The sequence below is a fragment of the Canis lupus genome, chromosome 11 (assembly GCF_011100685.1).
Source record: "Canis lupus familiaris isolate Mischka breed German Shepherd chromosome 11, alternate assembly UU_Cfam_GSD_1.0, whole genome shotgun sequence".
Lineage (NCBI taxonomy): Eukaryota > Metazoa > Chordata > Mammalia > Carnivora > Canidae > Canis > Canis lupus.
The window spans coordinates 47334957-47347343 of NC_049232.1; the positions used below are offsets into that span (position 1 = coordinate 47334957).

A 12387-nucleotide genomic window follows, 5' to 3' on the forward strand; every position below is an offset into this window, starting at 1 on the left:
CCCTATTAAAACAATCTAAAAAAAATTAGCAAAATTATTTAATTAATTAGTAATCTTTAATCTTTGCTTAATTACTATCTAGGAAATTTTGTTAAGGGTAACACTGAAATATTTATAAAGTTTTACATGGAAAAAATAGTTTGCTCATATTAAACTTTGATTACTATCAAAACACGTAAATCTGATCCCCATACTCTCTATGGCTATTTATAGTTAAATATACCAAGATTCAGTCACAGGCAAATATTCAAGAGTACATCCATTTCTTTGCAGCCCTTTGCCATAAAATCATAAATTGAACATCTCCTGATGCTGTAGATATCATCACCTCAACAACAACTTATACCTAGTTAAAGCTCTAATTTAGCATGGCACTAGTTATCCACTATCCTTGGAAGATTTTAGAAAATAAAATCTCACAAATCATTTCTATGTGCTCCCAGTTTAGATTAGAAAATTAAAAAAAAAAATTCAGTTACGAAACATTGGGGAAGACAGTTGATACTTTCTAATTTTGTATATATTGTGATTCAGTCTTTTCTTCTTTAATGGTCCTAACCACCCTCCTCCAACACACACACACACAAATAGCACCATATCAGCTCCTTGGGACTTTTGTGCATCTTGTGACTAACTCCTTTCACTCAGGAAAATATTGTCTTGCATTCAATTACATATGGCTTCTACCTACCTAATTTCATTAAAAAACCTAATTTTCCACTGTTTTTCCCTGTTCTTATACTTACTCGGCTGAATAAGGAAGGAAGTTTCTGATGAGCAACTTCTTTCCTGTTACATTTCTATGTCTAAGAAAGTGTCTACAATATCATGGTACTCTTTGATTCTTCCTAATATCATCATCTTCTTCAGACATTGTATTTAATATATACACAAACTGAGGTTTTTAAAGGTATAAAGAGATACTAGAATTAACAAATAAGAAGTCAGTGTTTCCTCTTATCACTCTGGAAAACTGTTGCTGTGATGGAAGAGTCTACTTAATGCCACCATTAACACTGATAGAAAACTTTCCCAGGTGTTAAGCAAAGATTGAACTCACTGTTAAGTGTGCTAGGACTCAAGCATGCAAAAGAAATCTATAATGTCTTTGCCCTAAAAAAGCCCAGGGTCTAATTTGAGATAAAAGATTAACCCAAATTAACTAATTAAAAAGCAATAAAAGTGTAGACAGGTAATTGAGGTCTAACATCTAATATGCAGAAAAACTTCCTAGATGGCACAAAACATCTGAGCTGGGACAGAGACTTTGAAAGAAGATACACAAGTACTAGAAAATACTTCAGACCAATAGATGTAGTCATTGACTATTACAATGCAACCTTTTACACACTCCCTCATTATTGTTTCAGGTTGGGTACTTCACTCTTTTACTCACTACCAGGAGCCTTGAGGCATACTTAGCTGCAACTGGTAATACAAATGCCTCCTTTTCTTCCTTTTTTTTTTTTTTCCTGCCTCAGGTCCTTTTAACTTCATTTAAGCTGTGTAAATAGATACCCTAAGGTGTCTGGGTGGCTCAGTCAGTTAAGCATCCCAATCTTAATTTCTGCTCAGGTCCTGTTCTCAGGGTCTTGGGATCAAGACCTGTGTTGGGCTCTGTGCTCAGAACAGAGTCTGCTTGTCCCACTCCTTCTGTTCCTCCCCCTGCTTGACTTCATTCTCTCTCACTCACTCAAATAAGTAAAATATTTTAAAAAATAAATAAATAGATGTCCCAAACGCTTAGACTGCAGACTTAAGTGATGAAATTTTATAAGGCTACCAGATGATCACAGTGTCCAGTTCTAACATTAAATCATGTGTACAAAAAATACAGCACACTCTACAAACATTATAAAGAAACATCTGGTGCTCAAAAATGTATAGTTTAAATTGCTAGCATTCTCTGGAAAACAGACACCTAAAATTGTACACTTATCAGCTGTACAATAATGCAGCTTTGACTAGAGTATGAAAATGTTCCTTTCTTACTCTACACCAAATCTTACTACTCAAACTCATAAGCTATTAATTAGATCATTTCCAAAACTAAGAAGCAATAGTCCAAAAATATTTTGTATGAAAATTTCTACTTCTCTTCATCTATTTGGTTTAGATCTTTAAGGTGTGGTAATATATTTGTGACTCCAAAAGACTGTGAACCCAAAGATAATGAAAATAATAATAAAAGATAAAATAATACTTATAAAGTTATAATGGTACTTATACACTAGAATTGTTGCTTATTTGAGGTTTGCTGACTAAAATGACTTATTTATTTTTCTTAAGATTTTATTTATTCATGAGAGACACACAGAGAAAGGAAGAGACATAGGCAGAGGGAGAAGCAGGCTCCCTGATGGGAGCCTGATTCAGGGGTTGATTCCAAGACCCCGGGATCATGACCTGAGCCAAAGGCAGAAGTTCAAACACTGAGCCAGCCACCCCAGGTGCCTAACTAAAATATTTTACTATTTCATTTCAGGGTACCAAAATGCAGCATCTTCTTTCATGGTTTCATTAAGTTTAAATTTTTATAGTGAGCACTGGATAATGTTATTAGTGTAAAATATGCATTATGCATTTGTAGAGTATCACAGCCTCTCCCTCCTCAAACTCAAGAATGTTTCATATTACTTGTAACATAAGTAATCATCTAAAAGATTGATTAACTAAATGTTTTAGCCAGAACAATCTTTTGGAATAAATGGTCAGTGACTGACAGCAGAAGTTTTAGTATAGTTCCTCTCAAAATGGCAGGAATAATACATTTCGCTTCAGTCTCTTCAGTAAATTCTACTTAGCAACACTTGCAGAAACACCAATTCACTTTAATGACCAGTGAGTGAATTTACACTATTTATGCACAGCATCATATTGATTTTAATAACAAAAAAATAACTTGCCAAAGTTTCCCAAAAATAATTTTGCGACTCAGGAATGCCATAACTCTGTAGTTATAGGCAAATGTATTTTTAATTCAATTTATGAATGGTTTAAAAATACTGAATAACATATACCACATTCTAACAATCTTCTGGAACATATCCTACAACAATGGTTTTACACAAGATGTAAAATCAGACATTTTCTGTGTGATTTTCAGTTGAGATCTAAAATCCAAAATACAGGGGATCCCTGGGTGCCTCTGGCCCAGGGTGTGATCGAGTCCCACATCAGGCTCCCTGCACGGAGCCTGCTTCTCCCTCTGCCTGTGTCTCTGCCTCTCTTTCTCTCTGTGTCTCTCATGGATAAATAAATAAAATCTTTAAAAAAAGAGAGAGAGAGAGAGAGAGAGAGAGAAAATCCAAAATACAAATAATAGTTGACAGTAAGTCCCTCCATGTGTTTAATGAAAGTGCTAGGTCATCTATGTAGAAATTGCAAAGGAAACTCTCAAAAGCCAATTTTGTGCATCTATGTCCCTTGAAATTTAAGTGGCCAAAGACGATGGAAACTAAGTAGAGGAAATTTTTTTTTTGAGTTGTTGATATGCTATAAATACCACCACCATTGCCTCACCTCAAACCTTGAAGAAGCTTTAAGGAAACCTTCCTTAAAGCTTGAAATACACATTCTGATGCCTGAGGGACACAATAGTTAATGTCTGATACATCTTAGAGTACTGTTCTAAGACCATTGTAGTGGGATATGTTCCAGAGGATTATTAGAGCATAGTTTGTAACATCTCATTTTTTAAGCCACTCATAAATTAAATGAAAAATTAAAGTTTATGCTCCCAAATTGGCAAACTAGAGAGAAGTGCTAGCCACACTTACCCAGGAGATATGAGATTATGTAAATGTTTCCAGAAGACCAGAGGTAGGCAAGTTTGTAGAAAAAGCTTGTTTAGAGACATTGCAAATCCAGTCCAAGAAGAATGCATAGAGGGATAGAGTCATCCCAACAGAGTAAATGGATTTCCAGATTTCCAGGAACTAAAAGAGAAACATTAATGCATCTGGCCAGAAGAAAATATATTTCTTCTGTCATGGAAAATGAAGCCAAATAGTCCCACTCCCTCTGAGAAAAACATATCTTTCTGTTTTGATAGGTTATGTTATACTATGGTAACAAACCAATTATTTTAGTAGCTTAAAATCACAAAGATTAGTTCTTACTCATGCAACATAATTGTTTTGTGTCAGTGATGGGCAGACATTGAAGTTTTCATGGCTCAGGATGACACAACAACCATCATCTCTAAAGTTCCTGACTGCAGTGTCAGAAGGAAAAGATCTCTAGAGACTCTCACATCAACTCAGCCTATCAGTGACACTTGTCAGTGACACTTGTGACTTCTCACAACTCCTTAGTCAGAGGGCCTAACCTGACCATAGAAAGCCAGGAAATTCAACCCTACCATGTGCTCAGGAGGCATAGAGATTTTTGATGAGTAACATTAATGTCTACCACACCATCCTAAGGTAAAACAAGGAGTCCATCAAGCTCTGAGGAAGTTTACTGAAGGTTATATTCACATCAAATAAATCAGACCTCACCTTCATCTATTCTACTTTTTGGAGATTCACCCAAGTAGGAGCCAGAAGCAGCCTATTTGAACAGGACAGAAAACATGGGAGTCAGGTAGAGAAACACAATTTCCCCTTTTCCCCACAACAAATGACCAGGAGAAAGCTAGCCACAGCTAAGTTAGGGAAAAACTTTATCATTAAATGAATTTAGGACTTCCTTTTATTTTAATAACTTTTTTCAGCTTTACTGAGGTGTGATTCACAAACAAATATTGTATATATTTACATTGTACAACATGATTATTTTATGGTATGCAATGTGAAGATTTGTTTTTTTTTTTTTGAAGATTTATTTTGAATTATACTTAGTATACAATGTTTTATTAGTTTCAGGTGTTTAACATATTAATTTAGCAAATTTATACATTACCCAGTGCTGACCACAGTAAGTATAGTTACCATTTGTCGTCATACAATGTTATTATAATATTATTGACTATATTCCCTATGCTGAACTTTTCATCTCTGAGATTTATTTATTTTATAACTGGAAGCTGGTACCTCCCCTATATCTATTTTGTCCATCCCCTACTCACATCTCCTCTGGCAACCACTAGTTCTCTGTTGTTAAGAATCTAGTTTTTTGTTTGTTTGTTCAGGATTTCCTCATTAATTGAATAGAGTATAATAGAAACAAGACTATTCACATGATTAGAAGTGATCACAGAACATTTTATTTTCTAATAGTAAATAAATAAGATATGAGACCTATCTGGTATTTTATTCATGACCAAGAAAAGGATTAACCCCATTGAGCAGGTATAAATGGAAACTAGTAGAGGCAAAAGGGATAAACATTCATTTGCTTAAATAAGAAATACATTTAAAAAAAAAAGTTTCTGCTAGGTAAATGCATTTTAGTAAATGGTAAGGTCAGAAAGAATATAAGAAAAAAAAAACACTTCAAAGTGAATCCAAACAAAAGCAAACCTATCAAAATATCTTTAGAAATTCAGAGAAAAAAAATATCACATATGACCAAGACAATCTCAGAAGCATTAAGATAAAAAGCTATTTCGGAAATGAGAAAAAAAGTTTAGAAATCAAGCTAATCTACCCTAGAGTTTTTATCAGAAACATAAAACCAAAATTAAAGCTAAAAATGTTATGAGAATCTGATTTAAGTCAAAAATACCTAGGAAAATGCTCCATCACAGCAAAATGAATGGCAGAAAATCTGATTAGACTGTATCATTGGCCAAATAGGAATGCCGGGCAGAGACGAAAAACATAATTTATTTCCAACAAACTAGATTTAGGCATAGAGTGATAACCCCTTAAACTATCAGAACACATTAATAGTGGGTCTCCCAGGGGCAAACTACTATTAAATCAGTAACTATTTGCTCTTTGAATTTTTCTCTCAGTGATCTAGAAAGTACCAAATAAGAAAACAGGAGAAGACAGGATACAAGTGTTTGAAGAGGTCAAATGTTCAAAATAAAAAAGTAAAATACAGATTATTTTATGTAAATTGGCTGTAATTTGAAGTGAGGGTAAACACTAGTGTTTACTCAGTGCAAAAAGAGTTGTTCAACAATCTTCAATCCAAGTGTAAATGACTACATGAAAGTCAACAAGTGATCCATCTACAGCCAGAGTTTAAACTGCAATTATTCAATCTGTATTAGTATCTTTGCTTCATAATCTATTAGCCAAAATTGATATATGAAAATTTGATGATATTAATTTAAAAAGGGCAATAAAAATACAATAGAAAAAAATGAATTTCAAGTTGATTTATTTTGGTTTTGGTTTTCTGTATTTTGTTTCTAAAAGCAATATACATTATTGCATTAGAGATCATTTTACCAGAGGCTTTTAAATATATATTTAATTCTATCTAGAACAACTTCATTTGTATAGGTACTGAGTGTACAAGTTTATTTTCACTTATTACTTATTCTATTACCATAACCTCCATATAAGGTGTGTGGGGCAGAAAAGTGTTATTACACCTATTTCACATTAGGAAATTAAGACTTAATGAGGTTAAGAGATTGTGTGAAGTCCAACAATAGGCAGTCAGTGGCAGAATCAGGATTTGAAACCAAATCTTTAAACTTTTAATCATTGTACACTACCTTCTTTACCAATTGGGAATAGTGTTATGATGGTTTAGGATATAATTTAAAACTGTTGAGAAGCCCAGGTGGCTCAGCAGTTTAGCGCTGCCTTCAGCCCAGAGTGTGATCCTGGAGACCAGGGATCAAGTCCCGCATCAGGCTCCCTGCATGGAACCTGCTTCTCCCTTTGCTTGTGTCTCTGCCTCTATCTCCCCCTCTGTGTCTCTCATGAATAAATAAAGTCTTTTAAAAAATGTCTACAATATTCTAAAAATCACATTTCAATTCATTCCAAAAAATATTTAATAAAACCTGACCATATTCTAAACTTTAAAAAAAAAGTGACAAATAAGATATAATTTTTATCTTCAAGGACCACGTGGTTTGGAAAGATACATAGAACAGTGAAAAAAGTAATATATTTTTAAAACACATATAATAACAGAAGCTTGTAAAAGTAGAAAGATTGTATTTTGTCTGGGGCTTCTGGAACAGTTTATTGAGAATATGACATTAGGCTAGTTTTCAAAGGATGAATAGGAGCCTGCCTGGGTAATCCGGAAAAGTCTATTTCAGGTAGGGGGTTCCCAATGTGCAAAGCCAAATAGATATAGGAAAAACTGCAGTTTTATCAGTAAGTACTAGATTATTTTACTTTTAAATACTGTTTCCAACATCTCAAAACTTAGCATGAATTATTAATTAAATTCATTAGCACTTTATTCTTATACAGTAATTAGTATACTTAATATCTCTATATTCTTTCTTCTCTCACAAAGACAGCTAAATGGTAAGATGGGTGATTATCCCCCCCTAAATGCAAATAACTTCTCTGTTTTTCTACTTTTACTAGTGATAAAACAACTGATTATCATCCATTTTCTAAAGCTATAATTTTAAATCATTAATTTCTATTGAATCAAACTGCACATCCTCCCTTGAACTTTACATTAACATAATCATTGAACCTTCTTTTCTGACCTTTGTTCCCCTCATTCCTCCCTCTATAAAATCCACAGTAGGTGCTCCTGTAGATGGATAATCAGAAGCAGAAGTTCCAAGTCCAACAGGACACATACCCAATATACCTCTACTCAACGATTACTCAGACCAAAGTATTTTGCTAAGCTACAGAAGCATCTATAATAACATGCAGAATTCATTTCATTTCATACTTCACATTAATTTTATCAGCCTCATTCATACATATTTTCAAGGATAATGAATGACAAAGTAATTCATTTTTTTATGCTGATTATAGTTTCTCTGCCAAAGACATACTACATTTTTGTTGAAAGTTTATGTAGTACTCTGCAAGATTCTTGAATACTGAACCAACCATAAATACTTTCTTCTTGATTTTAGCATCTACAAAGTAAGATCATTAACATATGAATATGTTCTAGACTGCTCTCCTGGTAATCTCAATCAAAAAGTTCTTTAGCAAAGAAAGGGCAAATAGAGTGCCATCAATCTAGTTTAGTTACATAAAATGAGTTTTTATGGAAAACAATAAAAAAAAATCAATTCAAACCATGTACAGAAACACAAAACAATCTGCTAAAGGTTCCACTGCTGAACGATATGTTAGACAATTACTTGGAGGAGATATGTTGGAAGGCGTGTATCCAAGACACAGGTAAATAAATGGATTAGATAGCTAAGTCTCCTCACAGAAAAGATGCAAGGGAGGAGTATCTGTGATGTGTATATCTGCTAGTACTTTCTTAACCCACACAAGCTGACTCTTGCTTTGCTGCCTCAACTCTGACACAAAAATAAGTTCTATTGTCCCCCTGTACTAGGAATCCCATTGCATCAATGTTACTAAGTCTTGTGTGATTTTGCTTAAGATGCTGAGATCACAGGAAGCAGTGCAATTGTACAAGGTATAACATTGTGTTTTAAAATTCCCATTTGACATCTCTTTTCAAGTCTTTTGCGGTTCCTGATTTACTAATCCTCTTGCCTCTTACCCACATAGTACCCAGTCTTATTCTTCTTTCATTTCTTGTACAACATGGTTTCCTACTTTGAGAAAGGAAGCACTTTCACTTTGTAAATTATCATATTTCTGTAACACTGAATCTTCTTATGATGCATTTTACTTTCCTAATCAGAAAAAAATATTTAAAGTTACATATGAAGAAATATATGCTTATGGGGCGGCATCTGGGTGGCTCAGTTATTGAGTGTCTGCCTTTGGCTCAGGTCATGATCTCAGGGTCCTGGGATCTCAATCCTGAGTTGGGCTCTGTGCTCCCTTTCTCTCTGTGTGCACTCTCTCTTTCTCATAAATAAATTAATAAATCTTAAAAAAAAAAAGAATAGCGTATGCTTTAACTAACTGTGAATCTCTAGCATTTAAGGTGAGGAATTTATTGGGACGCCTGGGTGGCTCAGTGGTTAAGCGTCTGCCTTGGGCCTCAAGACATGCTCCCACGATCTAGTCCCACATAGGGGTCCCCACAGGGAGCCTGCTTCTCCCTCTGCCTATGTCTCTGCCTCTCTGTATCTCTCATGAATAAGTAAATAAATCTTAAAAAAAAAAAGATGATGCATTTATTTATAGTAGGTGCTCAATGAATACTGTTGATGATACAAAAATTATTCAAATGAGAGAATCATGTAACAACACAAGTAGAGTTAGTGTGATAGGAAAGTAGAGTATGTATATTCTTTCTTAAACAGTGGATTGGCAAGTTACTGGATATGAAAGGAAATAAAGTGAAGTAGGAAAGAGAATGGTTTGAATTAGTTTACCATAAACAAAATTCTCTACTGAGCGCTCACTAGGTACCAAATACTCTTGGAAAAATCTTCCTATCCCTCTCCTAACCCTCATAAGTAAATCTATGCCATTCTACTTAGTTTCTTTTACACATATAACACAATTTCTCATTAATTTATTTCAGTTTCATATAGTTCTTTCCCACATTAGCCTGTAAGTTTCTCAAAAGAAGATTACAGGGGCACTTGGGTGGCTCAGTTGTTGAGCATCTGCCTTTGGCTCAGGTCATGATCCCAAGGTCCTAGGATGGATTTCTGCATCAAGATCCCCAGAGGGAGCCTGCTTCTCCCTCTGACTATGTCTCTGTCTCTCTCCTTGTCTGTCATGAATAAATAAATAAAATCTTACCATATATATATATATATATATATATATATATATATATATATATATATATATGAAATATCTTTTCTCCACAGATAACATATATCCAGAGCATATCCCAGTGTTTAACACATAAAAGGTATATAATAAATACCTGTTGAATATATCAATCAATCTACCACAAAGTATTGTTCTACAACTACACTGTTCTTCTTAATCTCTACTAGAGATTTTACTACGATGTATATAAAAAGTCACAACATTCCATTTACCTTCTTACTAAATTAGCAATATAGAATTCATTGTATAAGTAGTCCAAAGTTTATTTAACTATATTCCCATGGAATATCTGCGTTTGTTTTTTTTTTCAGTTCTTCAGTAAATAAGCACTTAAGTCTGCTGCTGCTTCCTTTGCAATCTGTCTGCCTTTTTGAGTCTTTTTCTTGCCTTGATTGTTTTGAATTTCCAATATAACATTAAGTAGAAGTGATGAGAACAGACATTTTTACCTTGCTTCTCAGATTAGAAGAAAAGCAGTTAGTCTTTCACTATTATTTTTTAAGATTTATTTATTTATTATAGAAGCAGTGGTCAGAGGGAGAAAGGAGAGAAAATCCTGAGCAGACGTCATACTGAATGCAGAGCCCTAGGAAGGGCTCTATCCCTTGAGTCTGAGATCGTGACCTGAGCCAGCAGAGTCAGACACAACCAACTACACCACCCAGGCATCTGGATCTTTCACCATTAAATATCATATCAGCTATACACCTATTGCAGATTAAGCTTATTGCAAGCTGTGGAAGCTCACTTATATACCTAGAATATTTGCTAACGGTGTTTTCGAGAATAAATGTTGTTTTTTCCTCATACTTTTATTGTAGCTAATGAGATGATCATATACTTTTCTTTTTAACTCTGTTAATAAGGTAAACTACACAGATTGATTTTCTAATGTATAACCACCACTGCATTTTGGAAATGAACCCAACTTGGTCATGATGTATTATCTTTTTATGTAAATTTGATTTATATTTGCTAAAGTTTTATTTATACTGTTTACATTGTGCTTATGAAGAATACTGGTCTGTACTTTCCTTTTTTAATAATGCCTTATCATGGTATTGTTATCAGGGCAATGCTGGTGTCATAGGATAAGATGGGAAGTGTTCCCTTCTCTACAATTTTCTAGAAAAGACTATGTATAATTAGTATTTTTTCTTCCTTAAATGTTCAGAGATTTTATTAGTGAAGTCATCTACTAATAAACCTCAAGGTACCTGGGGTTTACTTTGTTGGAAGACTTTGGGTATTGTTTTGTCTTGAATTGTGGATATTTATACAACTGCATTGAGATATAATTTATTTACCATAAAATGTACTCATTTTATGTAAACTATTCAATGACTTAAATATACAGATTTGTGCAACTATCACCACAATCCAATTATGGAACAGTTGGCCCACCCCAAAAGACTTCCTTGTGCCCATTTGCAGTAATTTATCATCCCCAATCCTAGTGCCTGACAAACACTAATGTACTTTTGAATTCTATGCATCTGCTTTCCTGGACATTTTGTAAAAATGTAAGTACCCACTTTTGTTTTTTGTGTATGGCTTCTTTCATTTAGCATAATGTTTCTTAGGTATTACTCCTGTTACAGCACATATAAGTATTTCATTCCATTTTATTGAATATTATTCTGTGGTATGGATATACCTTATTTTTGTTTATCCACCCATCAGCTGATTAGGCATATGATGGTTTTAACTACAAATACAATTTCTTCAAAAGATATATAGCTAGTAGGTTATATATTTTTCTTGTGTATATAAAATAGATCTTTATAGATTTGTGAGAGCATTCCTGAAGATAAATTCCTAGAAAAGGAACCATGAAGCCAATTATTATGAACACCTGCAATATAATAGATATTTAAATAATATTTACATTTCACTCCAAAGGGGTTGCATCACTTTACAATATTTCCAATGATATATATAAGTGTCTATTGTCCCAGTCCATTTCCAATATAGGAAATCTATCATTGTTTACATCTTTGTCCCAACTCATCAATAAGCCTATCTCACTCTTGCATAAATTTGCATTGCTTCAATTATTAGTAAAGCTATATCCTTATTGCTTATTTAAATTCTATTCACTCTCAGATCAATTTCCTCCCCTCTTTATGAGTACTCCCCAGGCTACTCTTACCTCACTCTATCCTGAATTGCCTGGCTATAAAACTCTTGTAGTATTATTCTATGTAGTCTTATGAACAATAGATACTTGATAAGAATTTTCTGAATGGGTTGATAGACTATTCTTTGTTAGCTTACCATCCACTTTTTACCTTCTCTCTTTAACAAGATCACAAGATCACAAGATTCTTAAGAACAAAGGACAATTTATATACATCATTAAACCCTGAATATCATACAGAAAACCACTTTAACATTAATAAATATGTGAGTGTTAACTGATGTGAATTTAACTAACTGAGGCCAAAGGTAGGGTTTTTCATTACCTGCAGTGAAATTAAAGGCAAACCATAAAGAAAAACCATTTGCGATCCATATCACCAATGGGTGATAATCAAGAAAATACCTACACAAGAACCAAAAACTGCTTTTAGCAGGAGATCTATAATATATATATATATATGTGTATATA

At 33.7% G+C, this 12387-nt stretch overlaps 1 protein-coding gene and 1 long non-coding RNA gene across 5 annotated transcripts in view; one reads left to right on the top strand and one right to left on the bottom strand.

Annotated features, from left to right (window-relative positions):
* LOC102155394 overlaps positions 1–10503 on the top strand; it is a 42959-nt gene extending 32456 nt beyond the window's left edge. The window contains exon 7 of the long non-coding RNA XR_005366902.1: positions 10299–10503. This is a non-coding gene — a long non-coding RNA (uncharacterized LOC102155394). The remainder of the gene's footprint in view (positions 1–10298) is intronic.
* LINGO2 (leucine rich repeat and Ig domain containing 2) overlaps positions 1–12387 on the bottom strand; it is a 1117067-nt gene that overhangs the window by 1097783 nt on the left and 6897 nt on the right. The gene's annotated exons all lie outside the window — the stretch shown is intronic.